Source organism: Nesoenas mayeri, assembly GCF_963082525.1.
Source record: "Nesoenas mayeri genome assembly, chromosome: 2".
Lineage (NCBI taxonomy): Eukaryota > Metazoa > Chordata > Aves > Columbiformes > Columbidae > Nesoenas > Nesoenas mayeri.
The window spans coordinates 156,634,718-156,659,357 of NC_137543.1; positions in this window are offsets into that span (position 1 = coordinate 156,634,718).

A 24,640-nucleotide genomic window follows, 5' to 3' on the forward strand; every position below is an offset into this window, starting at 1 on the left:
CTGTACTCTCCTTTTTGCTTTCTGAGGTGTGTGCCTCAAGCCTGTCAGCCAGGGCTGACCTCAGCACTGGCCATGATGGATGTCCACGACTTGAAAGCTTCATTCGAGCCATGTATCACCACAGCAGATCCTGCGTGTGTTGGAGGAAGGAAGGGTTCACCACCCCCCAGCAAACACTGCCGATGCTGCTGCCCCTCAGAGCAAGACTTGCCTCAGAGTTCACGTTTCAGTGAAGGCGGCATTTGTCCCAGGAGAAAACACCAACGTGGAACCAGTCAGTTGTAGAAAAACACAAAACTGTGTTTCTGTGGGTGCAGGTGGCCACGCTACAGCCCACAGATCTTCCGCGGTGACCATAAACAGACCCAGAATACAACATATTAGTACAGTTGAAGCAATTCAAAACAAAACACCACAGGCTGCAACGAACATCACCTGCAAAGTTGTTGGTACCTAATTTACATACAGAATAATGATGCCTCAGATGTGACTCAGCCCTGGTCATGCTGCGGGTGTGTGGCAACGCCAGAAATAGACCCTCCGGGTGCCTGGGCATGAACCACCACAACAAGCGTGTTTCCTGAGAGTTCAGTTTTCGATCACCCTCTCCCAGCTCCCTCTACACCAGAAGCTTGTGTATGAAAATTAATGAGATCGGTCCTCTGGTCCTCAGACCCAGGGCTGGTGTGATGGCTGTAGACTGTCCATATGCCCCAGGGGTGTTGTTCAGCCATTTGCTGCAAACTGAGCACACTCGATCGACATATTTGTTCACTCCGATCCCCTCGGAGATTTTGGAAGATACAGAGTGTGGTGGAAGGCAGCCCAATTTGTTTGTTGGAAGGGCTCCCTTATCGCTGGGTTGAAATGGCTAATGCTCAGACTCTGATAAGTGGGCTGCCGGACTGGGGATTGAAGCCTGATAAAAATTGTCTGCCCCTCTTTTCAGGCCAGTCAAATCAAAACATCATGTGAACGGCACTGCTTTAGCATCCAAGAGATAAAGGGAAGAATATGCTTTGACTTTCCTGGCCAAAATTTCCCCTCTCCCATGCTGTTACACAATATGCGGCATTCGGCTCAAAGAATATTTGCTCATATGCTGTAGGGGCACGTCACTGTAAACTTTCTTATGATCATCAACTTTGTTTTTTTAAGAGGTTGCTAGCTGTTACAGCAGAGAAGAACCCCTCATCTGGAAACAGAGCTATTGCCATAGCTCACATGCAGGCTCTGCATAGCCGTTCAACAGCTGCAGAGGTTTGAAACGTTTGTGCCGTTCCTTCTCTTCTTAAGCTGTTCAATAGGGTCCCTGGGGGATTGATTATTACCCCTGTAGCTCTCCCAGCTGTTTGTGTGAGTGCTCCCTAACCCACTTCAAGTAGAATCAGCTGAGGGAGTTCAAACAGTTTAAATCGGAGCTCTGTGCTAACTCACGATTGATTGTGCCTGAAGTGGGTTAGGGAGCACTCAAGTTGCTTTGCTAGCAGAAGCAAGGGGAGGGGTAAAGCATGGTGACATCTTCAGCTGTTCCAGCTGGATCCAGAAGAGGACATCTGCCTGTAGTCGAAGTAATACGGAGGCAGGTCCATGGAGAACCTGGAACGAAAGCCGTGCCGTGAAACTGCGATAACATGCTTCAGCTGACAGTATTACAGCAATGAGAAACGTGAAAACATTAATTCATCCCAGTGATGTATTAGAAATCAACTACCTAATGATTCTTTAAATGACAATAGTGATAACTAGTTCCTCAAGTAGAAGGGGAAGGAGGAGACACCTGATCTATACAGCTTAGCAAATGATGGGTTTTTCTTATACCATCATCAGGCTGCATTTGGAGCATGTCATGGCCTCTCCCTCAGAACACAGCCATTCTGATTGTCATTTTGTGCTTTTAAACCCACAGGGAGTGTTGTGTCCTCGCACTCTCAGCACCATACAGACCACAGCAGTTAGCTGAGTTTAAGCTATACTGAAAGGGAAATGGACACCCAAAAGTGCACATGGTCTCGGTTTGACTGTCTGCAGAGCCTGCCATGAGTTACACAACTGCAGCTATGCTGTTTTACATTTGTTTGCCTACATCCCTTTTCACCAAGGCATCCAAATGCCTTCCAGGAATGTGTTAAGTGATGTGGCTAATATCTACTGTTCTTTCATTTCAGTCTCAAAGGGGAAACTGCGTAGGCAGGAGAGGATTGGTTTTTTACTTTTTATTTTAGGGTTTTTATCTTAAAGTGTTGATACTACTGTATGTTTACAATAAAGAAGGTAATCTAAAGAAGCAGAAGGTGTTGAAGCTTTGATAACCCTGTACTCCTGTGAGAATTTACTCAACAGTTACAGAGCAGCCCCCAAGAAACTCATAGATAACTTTGAAAAAGCAAGTCTGCACTTAGCTGTGAGAAGTCAGTATGTGAGGAGAGGGTGCTTTTGATGCATTTATGCACGCTTTGGATTATTAAGATGAACTGCATGTTGTTTTACTAGATCATGCATCTTCAAAGCTGATGGTGTCATGCCCAGATATATCATGTTGCTACTTCAGAGAAGGGGTAATGGAAACCCCGCTTTGGTTACATATGTAACCTGGCAGGCGGAGACAAGTGGTCCTAAACCAAATGCGTGCACAAGCTTAGTGACAGCTCAGAGTCCAGGGACATCACCAAATTAATTAGCAAGTTAACCAATTGCGTTTGCATACCCTCCAAGAAATGAGACTACAACAAAGGTTTTCTTTGTTTACATAACCTCTCCCCTGCTTGAGATCAGCTTCAGTCAGCTTTTCTTCCTTGCTGAGCTCATCTGTAAAAGCCCTGGGCTATCTCGGTGGTGCTGATAAGACCTGAGATCTCTTGAAGGACTGTGGTGTTGGCACTCAGGTTCACATTGCCTGAACAACTTACCTGCAGGCCGCATGTTCATGGTGAATTCTAGTTGAAGGGGTGGTTGTAAGGATATATTATTCCCTCATTCCTTTTTTTAGTGGGCACCTTCATAGAGGCCCTGAGAATATTCTCCCGCACGTTTGCCTCCTCGCAGAGGGGTCATCAGTATCTTGAATCAAGTAACGTGAGGATGAGAGAGCACTACCACGTATCCCCTGAAGTTTCTGTTCTGTCCAGCTATTGTGCTTCATCCAAAATAATTTCAGCTATATATTTCTTTAAAAAATTACTTTCAAATCTAAAATTTCAATCTCTAGATAAGTGATTCATCAGCACTCTTCCTTTAAACTTTGATTTTTGGTAAGTAGTGGAGAACTGTTATCAGATCATTCAGCGAATGACTTGAATTGGATAAACTGCAGTGTCTGATTTTGTTCATCTGACCAGCCAAAAACAGTGCTTACATCTTGGTGACAAATACACAATTGAAGTCTCAACTTGTTTTCTAGCTAGCTGAAATGATGACAGCATAAAAAAAGACTCAATTCAGAAGCTCAAAAAGTAGCAGCAGGAAAGACAGGTCTTTAATCCTTTCATCATCTTGAACATGGGGCGAGGTTAAGGGCAGCTGTTATGCAGTTGTCGTCGTACAATCACGAGGAAAGGTCACCAAGTGATGGTGGTCACACACCAGCAATCACAGAGTATTACTCAGTCACTGAAAAGTAAATTGCTGGAGAAGCCCAGCTTTCCCTTTGGCTGCAGATGAAACAAAGCCAAAAAAAAGGCAGCAACAAGGTGCAAACCATTCATACAAAGACATATTTGTAACCTATTGTATATTTTTTATATCTACATAGACCGGTACACATCTATTTCTAAGACCACCCTTCAGGAGGGTATTTCTGTCCACCTGCAATTTAAAGCACATGAGTAGTCCCACTGAAAACAACAGAATTATCCATGTCCCTCAAGTTTTATGTCCTTCAAATAAGTGCAAATTGGGGCCTAAACCAGCTTTAATTCCTACGAAACAGTTGACCCGAATGTATTGTGGCAGAAAACTACAAGCTGCTTATGCAAACAGATTAAAAGTACTTGCTGTCTTTAAATTATGTTGGGGTCTTACATTGCAAGACAAAGAAGGTTTGGTTGAGGGGGGACAGAGATGTATGTCCTTTGCAGAATAGGTAACTTATTTCTGAGTGTCTTTCGTACTTGTATATCCCACTGTTGTGGATGCTTTTTTGCTTCATACGTACACAGGGTAACATTGCCGTTTCTAGCACCTCTCTGCTCAAACGAGGTTTTTGTCTCCCAGGTAAAAATCTGTCTGTGCTTCTCAAGTTTCTAAAACATCTCCTGTGTCTGCCTTTTCTGTGCTAGGCTTGAACAGAATCAGAATCCAATATTCCCATTGGTATTGTATTACCAGCCATGGTATTGCCAACTGCTTCCTACCTTCCTCGTTCTGTAAGCCACTCTAGATTTACTCTTGGCATGTATTTTCTTACATTTTGCACAGTGACTTCCTACCTCTCTTTCCTGAATGGCCACTGTTAATTTAGATCTACTCAGAAACATTTTGGGTTCTATTTAATCCGCTTTCTATTTATACCACATTCATCACCATGGTAGCTGAATGCTTTAGAAAGTATCTTTGAGGTAGAGACTATGTAAAGCTTATTTTAAACCACTCCAATTCCTTGCCTTTAAAACTGAATTCTAACAACTTCATTTTAGCCCAGCTGCGAAATTACCCTTTTGCACTTTGCAAATAACAGTCTGAAATTTGAAGCCAGTCCAGAGTGACCTGGGACCCACTTGTAGCTGAAAATATCAAGTGCAGTAATGCTGACACCCATGTAAATAATATGCTTCTATTTAGATGGTTCTCTAAGAGAAATGTTATGATATAGAACATTCATAGTTAATGAAAGCAGAAGTTCCTCAGATGCAAGCAAAGCCAGCAGACTTGCAGCAAACTCTTATGCTCACTTTCACCTAAGTTAACATGCCTGTCTACCTTAAAATTTTGTTATTATTAACTATACAATAAAACTCTGCATATCTACGTGTATGTATAATAACACAACTGCATTACATGGGTTTGTTTAAAACAGAACACAATTTTGTTCCATATACTCAGTTCTGTGTCTTTTGTGATGCTGCACCATGGAATTTGCCAAACATTACACCTCTAATTTTAGAAATAATACACCAGAAACTATGTTTTTGTATCGGGGGATTTTACCTCTGCACTTCTGAAGAAATCTGGAAAACAACAGAAGGTCTAGCAAGTACCTAGGGAAGGTCCAAACTACTTTGTTCATCCCTGTCTTCCTAAACAATACCAGCCATACATTTATGCATTGTAAATTTAATGAAGAAGAAAGAAGACTGCCCATATTGAAGATGGAAATAGCATAAAATCAGCTGTGTTTGTCAAGTTTTTATATTAATTGTAGTATTCACTTTCAAATTCCATCTTTGAGTACTCTGTTTTGTGGCAGTTGCACATCCCCCTGTGATCTGGAGCCTTCGATGGGGCAGTTGAGACTTCCCGGGATTGAGAGCGCCTCACCCCCTCGTTTGGGTGAGTGGTTATTTACTGGATATATCCTCGAATCAGTCCTTGCCTAACCATGCAAGTGTAAGCCCCCGCCTAACACAGGCGAGTGATTATTTCTTGTGGGTACCCAGGAGTCAGAGGGCTCTGATTTGTTTCTTGTGTGTGTGTGCATGCACGATATGGATCCTCATTATTCTTATTTCCCTGTACCCCAATAATTTCCTTAACTGATATCCAAACCTGTATTTTATGTTGTCAGAGTGCTAACTAATTGTATAAATCCTATTCCTAGTCAGTTTATTTGCTACACTTTTTCACCTGGAATAAAGACTGGTTTGGAACTTATTATCCACCTAAAACTGACTCTAGGGTGCCTCTGTGACAAGTTTGGTATTTTTAGGAAATAAAGCTTGTATTATCTGCCAGTTTTTTCCCTCACTCCAACTTGAACTCACTGACCAACTTCAACCAAGCCTAAGTAAAGGGCAGAGGCCTGAAAGATGTGAACATTCCCAGTAGTCATGTGCAGAAAACAGCCAATAAATTTACAGAGAAAGGCCAATAACACCCCCACAGACAGACTGCAGCATCAGCACACATACATTATTGTCATAGAATCACAGAATCATTTTGGTTGGAAGAGACCCTTAAGAGAATCAAGTCTAACCATAACCTAACTCTAGCACTAAACCATGTCCCTAAGAACCTTGTCTGAATGCCTTTTAAACCCCTCTAGGGATGGCAACTCCACCCCTGCCCTGGGCAGCCTGTTCCAATGCCTGACAACCTTTCCTGGGAAGACATTTTTCCCAATATCCAATCTAAACCTCCCCTGGCACAACTTGAGGCCATTTCCTCTCATCCTGTCACTTGTTACTTGGGAGAAGAGACCAACCCCCTCCATGCTCCAAGCTCCTTTCAGGCAGTTCAGAGATCAGAAGGTCTCCCCTCAGCTCCTGTTCTCCAGCTGAACCCCCCAGGTCCCTCAGCCGCTCCCATCACACTTGTGCTCCAGCCCCTCACCAGCTCCGTTCCCTTCTCTCAACTCGCTCCAGCTCCTCAAGGGCTTTCTTGGCGTGAGGGGCCCAAAACTGACCCCAGGATTCAAGTTTTGGCCTCATCAGTGCCCAGCACAGGGGAACGGTCACTACCCTGGTCCTGCTGGCCACACTGTTCCTGATACAAGCCAGGATGCTGTTGGCCTTCTTGGCCACCTGGACACACACTGGCTCATGTTCAGCCACTGTCAACAAACACCCCCAGATCCCTTTCCCCAGGCACTTTCCAGCCACTCTTCTCCGAGCCTGTAGTGCTGACTGGAGTTGTTGTGACCCAAGCGCAGGACCCGGCACTTGGCCTTGTTAAACCTCAGACAATTAATGTCCTCAGCCCAACGATCCAGCTGGCCCAGATCCCTCTGTATGGCCTCTGCCCTCCAGCAGATCAACACTCCCACCCAATGTGTTGTCATCAGACAACAACAAATTAACATGGCAGAGGCAACTTCCCAGGTGCCAATATCTACTGGAGTTTTTGCTTAATTTTCCCGCAATGGCTACAGAAAGCCAGCAAAACAGTGCAGAACACAGCAATTCAGGGATGAATTTGTCATCGTTAGAGCACATGTGGCCGCCCAAATCTCTGTCTGCTTGGAAACAGATGCATTACAGACAGTTCCAAAAATGTCAATTCAGGCTTTTTAAACACAGCGAAAGAGAGAGAGATATAAGTACCTTCAGGAATACTCCAGGATGCAGACAACAACCCAGCTACACACTATATAGAACCACCCCCACTATCAGGCTTCATTCAGAAGCAACTGCACACTTTTGGATGTGCAGAACCTCCTGTCCAATGGTTTCCATCCTTAAATAAATTTGCCTGCAGAACTAACCCTCTGTTACTCCAGCTTGGAAACTTTTTGTCTCCTGTGCACTGAATGGATCATTTTCTCCTATTACTGTCTGAGTAATTAAAATACCATTCAGATAACTTTTATGCAATGTAGTTTTTATCAATATCAAACATGCTTCAGTTCCATGGTTTGGTAAGTTTCCCATAACAGGCTGTTCATAAAGCGTCGATCTGTTTGTCACAACGATGCCATATGAAACCTCATCTGAGGCCCAGAAGAGCTGGTGGTAATACAAAACTGATTTCTTCATACAGACCATGAAGCAAACAAGAGATCACAATAATCTGATGAGAGGCGATCTTGACATCCTCCAGCCCAGCCTACCTCTGCAGATATGTCAGCTAGACTTGTTTGGACAAGCAAATCGGCTTGTTGTTTGTTTGCTTTTAAAACACATCAAATGAGTCAACACATCAACAAAGCAACAACATATTTTTCCAGTTACTAAATGCATTTGTTAATCAGCCAAACCAGAGATATCAAGAAGGCTCTTTGTGGAGGTGAAGTCTTTGGTTCTCCAAGTCACCACAAGCACTGTCACGCACAACACAAACATCATTTTGATCTAATCGGGCTTTAAGAAAACATTTATTGCAGCTGCATACAGCTGTCCAGAATCACGGACATCCAAACTGCATGTGACAGGGCCAACCCCAGCGATGCTGAGCGGGTCTGACCAAGCCTTGCCCCAGGAGAAGGGCACTGGCTGGTCTTCAGCACCATCAAAAGCAGCATCCTCTTCCTCATCTCCTAAACCCCTACTATTTATACCCAATATCTTTTGAGTCTGTGTTTAACTTATTCAAGCAGCATAATATATATATTTTTTATTTTTTTTTTTTTTTTAAAAAAAGGCTATTTGAGGACAAATTTTTGTGATTATTTCAGGTTGCAACAAGTCACACACCAGAAGGGCTCTGGGGCTGGTACTGGCACACAGTACCTGGAGGTGGAAACGCAGCTTTCCACGGAGGCCAGGGGCTCATTTTCCTCAGTAACACAAAAGTCCTGGAATATTCTTTCTCTCAGCAGGGGAATGGGCTCTTTCCTTCTCCAAGGCCTTGCCACAAAGAGATTCACAAAAAACAGAGCTGGACCTTACTTGTAACTCAGGTAAATATACCTTTATCGGTCATTTGTATATTGAAACTGATCAAGAATCCGCAACATCTCTAGTTGGACTTAGCTCACTGCAAATATTCATCCATTTAGCAGTAAAAATGCTGAGTATGGGCTGTGGTTTTGACTCTTAACTTCTTAGGTCGAGCATCCAACAGCTGTCACCCACTGCAGAGAGCTCAGACCTGTGGGAATTATCCTGTTGACAACTGTCCACTGATTTACACATTTTTGCTTCTCTACCCCAAGCACCATAAAGGTTTATGTCAGCCTCAGTGCTTCTAACTTATACAAGCCCATTCACCATCAAACTTTAGTATTTCTCTACATGAGATATCAAAGGAAACCCATCTTCCCAAACCAGTATTTTCATCTTCTGCTGTATGGAAAAAGACAATTTTCTCAAATACTCTTTGCTGCTTCTTCCCCCTCAGCTCCTGTGTCTCCACTAGTATCTCCTTACATCCAGCTCCACTTGTTTTCGGCAGCTGACATATAGATCAAATAACAGACAGACTTTTCCATGAAGTATAGAATTTTGCTAATGAATTAAAAAATATTTCAGTACTGCTACTATAGAAAGGCAAAACCTCATGGTACAAATCTATATCATAGCTTCAGCATTTGTGAAAACAAAGAGTTTCAAGTCTGTGGACACCTGCTTTCACACACAACACCTTCACGTATACCACAAAGCAACAGGTCTGTTCAGTAACTGGGAAAAAAAAATTGCAGCATCTGTAAACATATGCAAGCTGTTCCTAATCTAGATATCTCAGCTATGGGTAGGAGTGACGACGCAGCAGCATGGGGTGGGCTGTAGGTGATTAACCAAGTGGGTGGCTCTTCCATTGATCTCTTCACCCTGCGTGTTGCCCAAGCAAAGCAGATCAAAGCTACATCAAATGTATTTACCCACTACAAGCAGACCCCCAGCTGAGGCAGACGTGAGTGGCTACCCCATGATTCTGCAAGCCCTTGCACACCAAATTGCCTCTTGCCGATACTCCCACTCCGAGAAACGTTCAGGTTTGTACCAGCTCTTCAGAGCAGCTGAGGAAAAAGTGCTTCTGTGGGTGCTGTGCGTTTCCTCAGATGGTTTGGTTTTGTTATTTGTGGGGGGTTTTTTGCGTATGTCAGCTATCGTTACAGTAGCTGAGACTATCACATCATGAGGTTAAAAGTAAAAAAAAGACTATCAGTAGATGTGAGCAATGAGGTGAAGATTCAGTACTAATCATCTCAAAGTCTGACAAGAAGAAAGTGGATATCACACACTGACAAAATAAGCAGATGCAATCAAGCAGCTGCACCCTTTACAATAGGGCAAGTTTTTAATCTTATCTGTTTATTGCAGACCCACTATTACTTTTCCACTTAGCCAGGCAATCTGGCTCCCTCAGGAAAGCTATAGAATTGGCATGAGAAAAATAGGAAAGAAAAATGTTTCTTACTGTTTGAAAAATGTATCTGCTTCTCAGCTTTACAGATGAAACATGGGTTTCTAAAAGTGATTCAGGAGCTCAGAGTTACAGAGGGTGAGGCAATTGTTTCAAGATTATCCAGTGGTTATAATCTGCCCAGCACACTGCAGGGACGCAGCCACTGCATCATCACTTCGTGAAGCCTTACTTTGGAATGATAAAGCCATTATCATCTCTGTGCACCACACCGCTGCCCAAAGCCGTTCCCGCTGGAATGAGCAAATAAGCGGAACACAAGGGGCTTGTTCTATGTTGTTCTTCTCTAACACAATTCAGGTTTGTTTTTTTTTAAAAAAAGTCTACCTGATTTAAAAGCCAGAAGGTTGGATCCTCCCCACCTCCATCACCAGCAAATCAGCCAGTGTGGGGGAACTCACTCTCAGATAATGATTCTGACCAGTTACTGCAGTACCAAATAGCTGCCAGAGGAACTAAGTCTGTACGTACACGTATGTGTGTGTTGATCTATCTCAACTGTTGTCACCACTTTGGAATACAAACTTACCTGAGGTCTAGAGAAGAAGAAACATGCACAGCCCATAAAGGCTGCCTCAAAATTGCTGTGAGCTTTTTGTGCTTCCTGCAAAAGTCCCTGGAAAGAAAAGGGAAGGAAGGAAGGAAGGAGGGAAGGGAAGGGAAGGGAAGGGAAGGGAAGGGAAGGGAAGGGAAGGGAAGGGAAGGGAAGGGAAGGGAAGGGAAGGGAAGGGAAGGGAAGGGAAGGGAAGGGAAGGGAAGGGAAGGGAAGGGAAGGGAAGGGAAGGGAAGGGAAGGGAAGGGAGGGAGAAAGGGAGGAAGGAAGGAAGGAAGGAAGGAAGGAAGGAAGGAAGGAAAGAAAGAAAGAAAGAAAGAAAGAGAAAGAAAGAAAGAAAGAAAATATCAAGGTGACTCTTACGCAGGTGGAGAAGACAGTGGTAGCCTTCTGTATCATAACTCAGTGTCTGCCACACACTCCTAACATGTTAAAGACCCAGCTCCTCCACAGCTCCCACTTCTCTGGCAAGATCTTGTCCCACTCCCATGTATCTCCTGCTGCAGCTGGTGCGCTGAGCTGCAAAAACGACTTTCAATGGGCCAGTAAGAAAGTAAGTGTGAACCTGACTTCTTACTGCTGGACATCTCCTGAAGGCAAGGATGTGGTTCTCACTCAGGGACAGCTTGTATTTTCCCATTTAAGAGCCCACCTGTCATTCCCTACTGTGGTGGTTTAAAGTGAGTTAGCAATACAACCACGATCGCTGCTCACTCACCCCCTCCCTTGCCACCCCCAACAGGGGAGAGAATCGAAAGGGAAGGGAGAAACTTGGATTGAGATAAACACAGTTTAATAAAATAACAAAATACTAATACACTACTGGTAAATATATACATGTATATAACAGAAATAAAAGATACTCAAGGCAATTCCTCACGAACTCCGTCCACAGCTGAGCAGCCAGTCCCAGCAAGCCACGCCTGGTCCTAAAGCCTCTGTAAAATGGGAAAAGGTCAAACAAAAACTCAGGCCTGAAACTCCCCTGGGTACACCCCAGAGCAAGCTGAAAAGCAGAGCCAACCAGAAGGCCCTGACTCCTTATATCTGAAGCATGATGCTAATGGGATGGAAAACTCTTATTGATCAGTCTGGATGTCAGTCAAGCTCTGCTCCATCCATGTTCCCCTTCCTCGCTGCCTCACACCTGTGGGCCAAACACTCAGGATGTCCTTGGCTCTCAGACCGGAGCAATTAAAAATATTAACTCTGTCCTGGGGTGTTATCTCTTGTTCTCAAACTGAGTCCAAATAATGAGCATGCTAGCTATGAAAAAGAAAGGTTTCTAACTGCACAAAGAAAATTACTCCATTTTCAGTCAAACCAGCACACCTACCTTCCTAGAGCTCAGTATTCTTGATTTGTAAGCGACAGAGACAACCCCTGGGTAGTCCCACGTCAGGCACCTGTTCTCAGACACATCTTCATCCATCACTTCCCATCGGCTTGCCCAAGAGCTTCTTCCTCAGCCCACAGGCTTCATCATCCTGTTGGTTCATTGCACATAGGAGAGGTATTGCCTTGGGCAGGCTGACATGCCCTCTGAGCTATCTGCCTTCAATTACTATGTGGAGACCCGCAGGACTTGTGTCAGCAGCTTGGAATCACTGTCTGATGGCCAGGACTTAGTTTTGAAGCGTTATTTCACTTTAAGCCAGTGCCTGAAGCTGCTGGGTATATTTGAGTCCTTGGTTGTGCTTTCTAAAGCACTTGTGCAACCTCCGATCCCCAGAGGAACTTTCAAACTGAGTCATTGAAAACACTCTCTACAGCCTCCAGTTATCGCTTCAGGCCAAGAAGTAAGTAGGATTGAAAAATAAAAGAGGGGAGGGTATATAAATGCATATAAACATAATTATAATATTTAACACCACAATAAAAAAGCATAGAAAGATATTTTACAAATTACATAAGCCATTAAACTTCTGAGTACAAATGAGCTACTCCTTGATAAAAAACAAGGAGATGTTTCCCTTTCAGTCAATGATTCTCTAACGGTTCACTGGTTTATCTTATCTGTTTTGAACTAAGCAGCAGTTCCTCTGTTTGGAGGTAGTGAGGTTCAAACCATGCAGAGCCTCACTAGTGAAAAACTGTTATTTTAAAATGAACTATAGGCCAAACAAACAAGAGTGTAAAAGATCTTGAGCATCACTTGACGGGTTCTTTTAAATTCTGCTTTGATGCCCAGCTTGGAGTTCAGCACTTGTGAGCAGGTAATTTCTTACCCATCCTCACCGAGCAAACTCTAACAGGGCTGTCTTGTCTCCTTGCAGGTGGCAGGAAGAAGTCATCACAAAAAAGATATCTGATGAGCGTTATTTTCAGCAGCTCTGTCTACTTAAGAAGTCCCTGTGCCAGGGGAGGTTTAGGTTGGACATCAGGATAAGGTTCTTCACCCAGAGGGTGCTGGACACTGGAACAGGCTCCCCAGGGAGGTGTCACGGCCCCAAGCCTGACAGTGTTTGAGAAGAGACTGGACAACACCCTCAGACACACGGTGTGACCTGTGGAGCTGTCACATGCAGGGACAGCATTTGGACTCAATGATCCTTGTGGGACCCTTCCAACTCAGGACATTCTATGATACTCTGATTCTACATCTTTATTCTTTGTACCTCCTAGGTTGCTGCGAATAAATCAGAGCAGAGAGCTAAGCTGGCTCACCCCCACCCCCCTTCCTTTTCAGCCAGGATTTTTTTAGCCAGATTAGCTCTCCCTTTGCACTTCACCACATGTCCAAATGCTTGTGCCAGCGTAGCAGAAGGAGGAGTAAGGGAGTGGGAAGGAGTGGTTGGGAGTAGGAGGAGATGAGGGAGCAGAAGGGGCTGCTTTGGCGGGTCTGAGACCCCCAGCCTGGAAAAATAACTGACTACCTCGCTGGGTCTCCTCAGGTGCCCTTGGGAGGATGGACGTGTTCTCTCCCTGAAATGCTTTACTTGCTGAACCTTTGTGTGCTGGTGGGTGGCTAATACCCTGTCACGGAGATCTACCACCGAACCAAACTCATCATTTTCAGTGGGGACATTACCTGCTAACAGACAGCAGGGTTTCAGGCAAACACCGCCAACATCTCCTTCAGTGCATTAGCCTTTGGGCCTTTGTACGTGTCTAACTTTGTCTTAGGGCACTAAACAGATTCTCACCTAAAGCAACACGGCAAGCGGGCGTACTGTCGCCTGCAGATTTCACACAGCCTACAGCGCAATCACAGAACCTGCAGGCAGCTCGGGTATATTTAGAATCCCACGTTGTCATTACTTTCATCCTGCAAAAGTGAGGGGGAAAAATAAAAACCAAAAAAAGCCAAAGAATAGAAGCAGATGATAAATGCACAGCTGGAGAACGTCAGCAGATGTCTCAGCACTGGCTGGGCCTGGTTCACCTCGTGTTTAATTGAAAGGGAGTGGATGACCCTGAGGAAAAAAATCAACATTTATTTCTCTTTCTGTGGTCAACACCTGGCTGACCCTGTGAAGACAGTGTTATGATAACCTGCCAACCATAATTTTCTGCACCAAGTCGCTGCTGCCACTGAGGACTGAGTATTCCGGTGGGAAAGGACATAAGTCAAAGAACTGCTTATGAAGAGGGGAGCACAGGCTGCTACCTGGCTTGAAATACCCAGATTTAGCCTGGAGAAGAGGAGCTGAGGAGAGACCTTGTCATTCTCTGCAACTGCCTGAAAGGAGCTTGGAGCATGGAGGGAGTTGGTCTCTTCTCCCAAGTAACAAGGGATAGGATGAGAGGAAATGGCCTCAAGTTGTGCCAGGGAAGGTTCAGATTGGATATTAGGAAAAAATTCTTCATGGAAAAGGTTGTTGGGCATTGGAACAGGCTGCCCAGGGCAGTGGTGGAGTCACCATCCCTGGAGGGGTTTAAAAGGCATTCAGACAAGGTTCTTAGGGACATGGTTTAGTGCCAGAGTTGGGTTATGGTTGGACTCAATGACCTTAAGGGTCTCTTCCAACCGAAATGATTCTATGATTCTCTGGTCCCACAGGCAAAGCACAGCAAGACAATATGCCATAAGGATGAAAGAGATTGATTGTAAAATGTGACAGAAGAAGGCAGTGCTACATCAGTTCATCTAGCCAAAGGTCAATGCATACTCCTATGTAAGCAGAGATGCTTGTAATTAATGATTTAAATCACAGCTGTTGGCTAATTACCTTGAATCATGAAATGTGATATTTTTTCCAATACAGTATCCCAAGAGAAAAAGGACAATATTGAAGATACAGATAAAGTTGGAATACTTCCACAATCACTCAAACTCATCAGGATTGTTTCCCTTTCTTTCTCCAGGCCTCTAATTTAGGTCTGCATTAAACCATAAGCAGAGTTGCTTGTGAGGAGTGCAACCTGCCCTTGTTTGTGTTCCCTTCCACTGCTCCTGAGACTCCTCATCTCTCCAGCTTTGTTTAATTCCCCAGAGGCACCTCATTTCTTGAGAAGGTGGAGAACACTTGCTCATGCAGCCTTCAGGCTCTAATAATGGGTAAAATCACCCAGATTATACATTATTTTTACCTCCATGCTACCTTTTGAATTAATTTGGGGGGTTGGGGATTACACTCGTGAAGGCTTTTGTCTGCTGGTGCTTTGTTTGCCAATACAAAAAGGAAAGGGGAATGGAGGGAAAGATTCTGATTATTTTATTTAAATCTATTTTTAAAGGAACTACTGGGTTCACTTTGGAAAGGCAGGCAAACATGACATTTAGCTGAAGACTCTAGATTAGGGGGTGAGAAGAGCTTTGCTGGACCCCCATAACTGTTTCACTCCCCAAATAACCCATGTTATTTTTAAACACAAGAAAAAAATCACCAATTTTAGCAGCTACTGTGTTCACTTAGAAGATGTGATGTTAACCTCCGACTCCTGACCATATCAGCCCCTATTTCACCTCTCTTCTTGTAAACCAGTCCTGTTCTTTCCTTGTGCTCTGTTCTCAGCACCCTTTATACCACTCAAACCAGTGGTTCCATTTCAACCATGCGGATATTTCCATGCTTCACTCTCCTGCTACAACTGCATCTCTTCCTAAGAAGCGGATCTTGCAGTTAACATAGACACAAATCAGCTCGTGGGGTGCCACCAGCAACAGAAAGATCTGCTGGAAAATGCAGTGGTCTCTCAGAAATCCAGGGACCTTTGTTGGTGGCTATTGTGTGTCAGAAACCCTGCTCTTGATGCAGAGGCTCCTTGTCATCATTTTTAGTATTGCAGGTAACTTCTGAAATGCCCCATTGACATGGAGATGTTCCCAGAAATCCATGATCATGGGCTGTGCAGCTCCTGTAACTCTACTACTCATTCCCAACTTGCCGTGTTGATATTGACCGTCCGTTTAATAAATATAAGCTGGTGCTTGCATGCCGTTGTTTAGGAAGTATTGTAACACATTTCTTGCTCCAGTTGCTACCTTGGGTGAAATCACTATTGTTGAAACTCTGCTGCAGTCAAATGATCTGTGCAGAAATTATTTCAACCTATCAGATCTATCGCAATTCCCTCACAAATTAAAGGGTAGAAACTGCCCTGTGTTGGGTCAGGCACACACAAAAACTTTTTGGATCAACTCCGGATGGCCTTAGCAACAGGGTGTTCTCTTCTGGATGCTTCATTTTGTGCTTCAGGATTTTAGGCTTTGTTTTTGAGACCATAAATTTCATGGAGGAGAAATCAGCCTTTGAGATTAACCAGTGCAGCCCAGAGAGGGATCACGTCTTGTAGCAGCAGCATGAATTTATGTCATTTTAAAGCAATCAGGCAATTGCAGCCTTAGCCTGCACATTGGAAATCTTAAATTACTCAGATTTGTTTTAGTCAAGTGCTTAATTTTCACAGCTAATGTTTTGATGCAACACTATTCGCTGCTGCACTGCTCATCAAGGATTATGGCAGCGAAAAAGGTGACCATGTTTTCATGATCTACATAATCTGCAAGTATTTCAGAAAAACCTCTTTGCAGAGAAGGAATATGATCATAACTTTTTTTCTCTCCAGAGGCTACCATTACCTTTTTCCAAACTTCTCTGTAAGAAATCTCTTTTTGTAACCTATCCCTCAGCAAGCTGGTTGTAAACACACATCATCATCAGAATATTAAGGCCAGCACTGCTTATATGAGCACACAGATCGTACAGTTGATGAAAAGAAAGAGTGGGGTTTATATTTATATATTTTTAATTAATTTTCTGCAGATATACTTGAATGTTTTCTTACAATTTTGCTGCTTCGGTGAGCATTCCCATCAGCAGCTTTTTGTGAGAATGTATGCAGAATATCAAGCATTAAAATAGGTATGAACACAAACAAAGTCAATACATTTAAAAATCAGAGAAATACTGGTTATCCCAAAGTGACTTTTTGCACCAGTGTCAGGATCCACCAAATACAGGAAATCAAAATACAGGATGGTGTTCCCGACCCACAACAAGGCTATTTTATGCCACTCTGACCTAATATGACACTGGATGGCTATTTTATTTAACAAACAGCATGGAGAGGTTTCCCATCCTGGGGGAGTTTCAGTACTTCAGAACCGAAAGAGCAAAGTCTTGTACTCTAATCCACCAGTGAGCCAACAAGAACATTTTTTAAATGTTTCATTTCAACTATGGCCTTTTGTCTTTCAAATATCTTAGTATAATTAACTGTAAGATCTATCGGAAAAATTGTTTCACAAGACAGTTTTCACATCGAAATTGCTGATCGATAATGCCTCAACAACTTCCAAAACACTCACCCTGGAGTTATGAAGATGAGAAATCCACCCAACCCATTTTCATTCATTCAAGAGAATCTGCAAGAACTTTTTGTTTTCCACCAGTGTATATTCTGATTGGAAAACTACTGATCAGTGAACTGTTGACTGACTCTATTCTATGTCACTCCCATGACCATCTTCCATCATCTTGACAGAAGAACCACGAGCATGCCAGGTTGAACGTGGGTGCAACATGCTCTCTTTGCCACACTCTACATGTGCAACTCTGTAAGAGTTGCCTTACTCAAGAGAATCCCTGTGACTGATGTAACGTACATCACAGATGATACAGCTTTCCATAGTATCAGAAGTCAAAACCGCTTTTGACAAAGAAGTCCAGCTTGCACACGTGCAAGAAACTTATAAGCAAGAAAAACCCAACAGATCTGGGGAGCTCACAATCAAAGTCACTTATGACTCTTCTAGCTGCTGTGTGGAAATAAAGATTACAGAATGAGAGAAATGATCCTGAAGGCCATCTGAACCAGCTTACCACTCAAAGCCAGACCATCAGCAACTCCAGATGAAATCAGCTATGGATTTATCTGGCTGAATCTTGAAAACCTCCAAGGATCGAGATTCCACAGCTCTTCTAAATAATGTACCCCAGTGCTGTATTGTCCTCCTATTGAGGAAGTATTGCTAATGTCCAGTTTGAATCTTCCAAGATATAAACTGTGGCACTTGCCCTCAAAGTTGCCCTTAGTTTCCATTTCTCACAGTAAGTTCCCAGTGTGTATTGCTCATGAGGTTATTCTGCTCCAGGTACCAAGCTCCACACACCTGACTGAATGTCTTAAGGCCAAATCCACAAGTGTTTCAAGATCCCACCAGACCAAAGCTCTATTGTTCAGTGTCCTAATTGCTTCCTCTAATTTAGCATCACGCATAAGTTTTCTGAGGCTGCATTCTCGCTGATCGCAATGACAGTGCTGATCAACATCAGCCCCAGTATCAAGCCCATGGTACATAGCTACTAACCAGCCACCACCTGGGTGTCAGGCTGTTAATAATGTTCTTCAAACCTCCTGGTCCCAGGCAGTTTTGAACTGATCTAACAGTCTACTCATCTAACCTATAGTTCCTCAGCTTCCAGGTAACAATGCTATGGTGTCAAATACTTTACTGAAGACTAGATCTGTTGCATCCATCACTCACCCTTCATCCAGCCAGCCATTTCACCATAAAAAGCAACCAGGTTGGTCAAGCATGATTTACCATTGGTAAATAACTCCATCCTCCTTCATCCTTGTCATTACCTTCTTGTCATTTGTGTGTTTGGAAATGGATTCCAAGAGGATGTGCCCCATGAAGAGCACATTTGAGCTTTAGGTGCAGTGCCAAGGCCAACATCATATAACATCCACATCTATTCACAGATACCCAGATGTTGGGGTATGACTGGGTTGCAAGCGCAGCAGTGTAGGTGCAGTCAGGTTATCTCTGACCTTACAGTCTGGCCACAGCAGCACACACTGTGGCTTTACTGACCAAGCTTATGTTGGGCTTGTAGCCATGGTGAAGACTGCCACACTAAATATGTCATCGGTGCCAAAGATGACCAGTCACCGCAGTAAATATACCCCAGTTCTTTCTAATAGGTTTATTTCACAGACAATTCAGACCAAGCTGTAGATATGTCCAGGGTGAGTGCACTGTCAAGCCTCAGTTTCAAGAAAACAGTCAAAAACGAGGCATTCCATGAAAAGGGTCTGGAGTGTCATTGCTGAGGTGAAAGCATGGTCTGGCTTGAACAGAAGTTTACAACCTTCTATAAAAACATACCTTTTTCTATTAGTACCAGTAACAGATCTGACAGCTGTTATCTCGCCACTTATATTTTATGCTTCCTAATTCTAACATATGATGGCACTTCACTTCCTAATATCCAATTGACATTCTTTGATGTATCTTTTTGGGCTAGTGCCTGAGCACATTTGCAAATAGTTTAGTGCTCAATTTAAGGCTGAATATATTCCCAGAATTCCTTTGGCAATCAATTATTTATTACTTACAAGTGTTAAGATCAAAAAGGAAAGAAATAGATGTATATATCATGCTGACAGGGGGTCCGTGGGGATTACAGAAAACAGAAACTTTAATGCTAAATTTGTGTAAAAAGGGTAAAACGGGCAGTCCCTAGTCGGTTTTTAATAAGAAAAAATGAAATGGCCTGGATTATACAGTTATTCTTCTCAGGCTTTGTCTCACAGTTAGAAACGCACGCCTGAACGGTACCATTAGTTCTCTGTACCATGGGGGCAAACCCTGGTTTGCTTTCTCCAATGAGCACCAGTCATTTTAGACTTGGTGCCAGCTACCTGGATGCATCTTTTATCCGCATGCCCAGGGTGGCATAAATAGCTAATTAATTAAAATACTAGTTCATTCCTACTAAGAATCCTCGTGTTTGTGTTAATTTTTCAGCAAGATCATACTGCCTGCATGGCTGCTTTGTCATGTTTGTCAAACCTGGGGCTTCTAAGGGCATCAACATTCAAGCAAAGGGGAATTTTTTGAGAGTAGAATTTAGAAAGATCATTCATCCTTCATTGAACAGCTCTGTAGAAGGCAGAGAACATTTTCACAAGCGTGTTTGACTGGGGCAAAATTTGCATTATCCTATCAGTGGGGTATGAGCAATGATGGAGGTTCATGAGGTCAAATGCAAGATCTCTCCCTCCATGGGCTGCAGGTCAGAGCTCAAATACTCAAAATAACACTTCATCTGCAGTCACCACTGGCTATGAAGGTGTCTTCATGTGCTCTTCTCTGTAAGCCTTTGTTTATTTATTGCTAACCTTAAACTGTGCCCCAAAGACACACAAAGAAAATACCCCTGGCCTGGTCACCAATGCAAAAACTGTGCGATTAATGTCCAAATAAGGAATATCTGGCAGCTTCACTATCAGCCAGTGCAGAATTGGTCAGGCAGGATGGAAGAAGCAGCACGAAAAGAACAAACTGGTACAAACAAACAAGGAATAATTCCAGCTCAGGACTAGAAGCTGATAAAAGGCAGCCCACAGAAATAAGAAATCTAGACATAAATACAGGTGAATGGCTACACAGGGCAAGTTTATTCCTGATGTAACTCTGCAAGCTGAAATGTAAACCAGAATATCCAGCAAGCAGCTATGAAACGCTATCACAGATGCCAGAACTTAATAATGACCTTGGCTGTTTTTTTCATGCCCAGCAGTCCCTCTACCAATGGACTAAATTCTTTTCTCTTTGTGTTTTTTTCAAGGTTATGCAGCAAAACCATCACATTCTCTAAGGTCAGTGAAATTATAACACTCTTGTAAGTTAAATTAGTTATTTCTCGAGTAAACAGATAAATTAGAGCACCAAAAAAACTGAGATGCATCTAAAGAAAATGGCAACTCTCCAGGTAAAAAGAATCTGCCATCTGCTCTAAAAAATCTATAAAACCCAGTGACAGATCATTTCACTCATTGAGAGAAACTTGGAGCTGTGGGGCCAAAATCAGCATCGTGGAACTGGAGAAGTCACACAACAGAGAGGTTGCAAATAATCTGACAGGCAGTTCATCGTTTGCTTTGCCATGTGCAGGTTCAACATCTACTTATCTATCTTAATTTTCTTCTTCTTGTTGTTGTTGTTATTATTGTTATTCTTTGCTGAGGTCTGCTTACAACTTTGAGATGGTCTTTAGTTGATAAACCTTTTGGGTTTTGAGCATTACTACACAAGGGAGTAGATGAGACAGAATGAGAAAACAAGACCTTTCTATTTAGTTTCTTGGAGTGATTCTTCTGTTTAATGACTTTTTGGATAGTCAATTTTTCACATTTGGAGTGAAGGTATTTAAGAGTCTAGAGGTTAATTAGCAAAACAACAGCTGACTTTACCGAAAGAGTTTAATTTAACTAGATGAAGAGAGACAAACTGTTTTCAACCTAGAAGATCTGTTTGGAGCTGGTTTGTGCTGGAATGTCACCCACACAAATCTTGCGAGAGAACACTAAGTGACAATACGCTCAAAATGATGAAGCTCGTGTTGGAACAAAGTCTCTGTGGCTGAAAAAAATATGTTAAAGGAGGAAACATTTATATTCCAGTATCTAATTTAGCTATTACTTAATTAAATGTAAAATTTTGATGTATTTTTTTGCAAACATCTTCACACAATCTAAATTTCTTGTCACCGCATTGGTTTTCTTCAAGTTTTTCCCTTTTGTTTAAGCTCTTACCTCAGGCCTTGTTCCAGGATTGGGTGTTAATTCTTTAGACTGGCTCTGTATTGTAGACCAATTGGAAAATTAAAGTTAGGACTTTGCTATTTAAAAAAATATCTATATTTCTTTCTATAAACAGTAGATTCGGTTCTCTAGAGCCCCAAGGCACCTCAGTTAGTCCTTCCTTCCCCAAAACCCAGCCCAGTTTCCTTACGTTGGTTGAAATTAGCAATGATGAACATATGAATGAGCAAATAGCCCCCAAAATAATAAAAACTCTTTTTGCTCAGGGCTGCAATTCCACTTTAAATACATTCCTCTCTTGCACTGTCATTTTCTCTCCCTGTGATGAAGGTCTTCAAAATGTGCAGTGAAAAACACAGCATCTCAGCACGGGAGATGCTCAAAACCAAGGTTGGGAAAGAGGAATTTTCTCCACAATACACGTTTCATAAAGACAGAGATCCATATCCCTGGAGCCTGATCCTTCTGCTATTAGAAAAGTCATTGTTCTTGCTGCTGAATTGCTCCATGAACAGTGCTTGTGGCTCCAGAGGCACCCTCAGGCTCCCCACATGCCAAACAAAGGAAGACTAATTTTCTGCCTGTAGAAACAGGAGTGCTGGGGCATGGAGTCCCTGGATACTCTGAGCTACTTATAACTATCCTGCATTAAGGAGGATTCTGCATTAAGGAGGTTTCTGCTGAGGAAGAGTCAGGAGCAGGGAGGATCTTGTCCTCCTGGTGCGTGCTATCGCTCAGAAATGCTGCAGAGAAATATGAAAGGATGCAGAAAGAATGAAGAACAAAACAAAAATGCACAGCCAACACAAACCTAAAAACCACAGGGTAAAATCCTGGCTCTGCTGAAGCCAATGATAAAGAGTTTTTCTAGTTACCTACATTTCTGTTTTTCTCCGAAGAAGCAAGCGAATGCAAAGATTTACTCTGTAGGTAGAAAAACAAACCAAAAAGATAAATGGCTGAGAAATAAATAGGCAGTTTGAGAAAATATTATAGTATCAAATTCAGTAAGATGGCAGCGATGCTGACTGCTGAAGGGCAGAGGCAGTGGTTTAGACAGACAAAAATCTGCATAAAGCTGGTTTGGGCTTAAAGCTGGAAGTGTGCATCATCACCAAAATCCAGCTTTTGATCTGAAAAGAAGAGAAATTATAGTACTGACAAATAAATGAAAAAAACCCCAAAAAACAACAGAAATATGAGTCTTTATTAAGGCAGAGTGCTGTCAAAGTAAGTACCGGCTTTCTAGCTTCATAATGCCAGCCACGCTGTATGAAACAAATGAATCAAAGGTAACATAGGAGAGGTGGTTACGGCAACCTGCCTATCAAGGCAACCAGTGTGTTTGATTTACACATTTCTGTTACATACTAAATATGTCAAGCAATTATATCTCCATTTTGTTTACTGCTCAAGCAAATTCCATGTTTTTACCTTCTCTCTCTTGAATCTTTGTTGCCTGATCCCCACTGAACTGTGATATTTCATCTTGCATTAGGCTGTAATACCAAACTGTGTTCACCCATGCAGTAGAAGAGCTCCCGCAGGACCCTCCTGGGACACGGGCAGTGGTGAGTGATGCGGTAGGAGTGGGTTCCAGTCACCTGGCATTTAGGTGTGCTGTATATTTTACGTCTGCAAATTCAGGTAGCAATCACTTTTTAAAAACTAGTGCAATGGCTTTAATTAGAGGAGAACAGCAAGAGAGAATCTATAATTAAAACACAAATATTATGTTGTTGATGCAGTGAGTAGTGTCTTTGTCACAAGTCACAGTGAGTCCCCTCTCCTCTTGGGTTAGGTTCAATCATCAGTCAGCTTCAAGGGCAATCACTTCTAATTAATGAGTCTTTTGAACTCTTCCAGGGAGCACAGCACAGACCTCTAAGGTACTATAACAACAGTCAGACACACTGCTCTTAAGGTTGTCTGTCCCTTATGCTGACTTCTTCCAAAGTATGAGGCAGAAATTAAGCCAACAGTATCGTAGTTACATTTTTGTGCCATTTGTGTCCCTCCTGCTACAGCCAGCCAAGTCTTTCTCACTGGACGACCAACCACCTTCCATGGTCTTGATAATTTTGCATAGGTATCCATACACAGAGAACAAGAAAGGCTACTGCAGATATCCAGAGACCATCCCCTTTCTGTACTTACTGAGCAGTATTAGAACTTGGCACTGGAAATACTGATTTGAGTTGGCTTAAACCTGACTGACCTTGTGGAGGCAGGTGGCATCCACCTAAAACCTTAAGGGAGAGTCAGGTGGCAACAAGAGAGTGTTTTGAACAGAGTGAGCAGTGTATTTTGGGCTGAAAAAGGGTTGAAAGAGTAAACAAAGGCACCACCTTGCATCTGAGGTTAGATTTTTCTCATTTGTGGTGTATTCAAGACCAAGCTAAGAGAAACTCTTTAGGTATAGATAAACATGGTTTCTTTGAAGAAACAAAGAACCCCACCACCAGTTTCTCCTCCTGACTGCAAGAACGTGCAGTATCGCCGATAACCTCGCTAGACGCAAAGGGATGATATCGTCACCACTCTTTGATATGCAGATGCAGGGAGTTGCTATTCTTACCTTCCTGTATTTGCATTTTGCCTATGGAAAACACAAACAGGTTCTCCACGTTCTCCCTGTGCTTGTCCCTCTCACTGCCTGGGGTTGCATAACCACTAAGTTAATGGGCTGTGGTCCTCAGGAGGAGCAGGTCCCACTGCCGACCATGGCCACGCAGCCACCAACGTGCCCAACTCGCTGTGCCATCGGCTCCTGCATTGCACACCATGCAAACCAGGTTCACTCAACACTTGTACATAAGATATTCCCAACCCCTTTTCATCTAAGCCATAATTGATAGCTGGCTTTTGCAAAGAGTAATTCTGCAGGCGGCAAGAGTTTAATGATGGCCGCACAGAGCAGCTTCCTGTGAGTCACATCAACCCCAATGTCACAGATGAACATCCCTTGAGTCACGTCAACCCCAGTGACATAGATGAGCAACCCTTGAGTCATGTCAACCCCAATGCCACAGAATCACAGAATGTTAGGGATTGGAACGGACCTTGAAAGCTCATCCAGTGCAATCCCCCCATGGAGCAGGAACACCCAGATGAGGTTACACAGGAAGG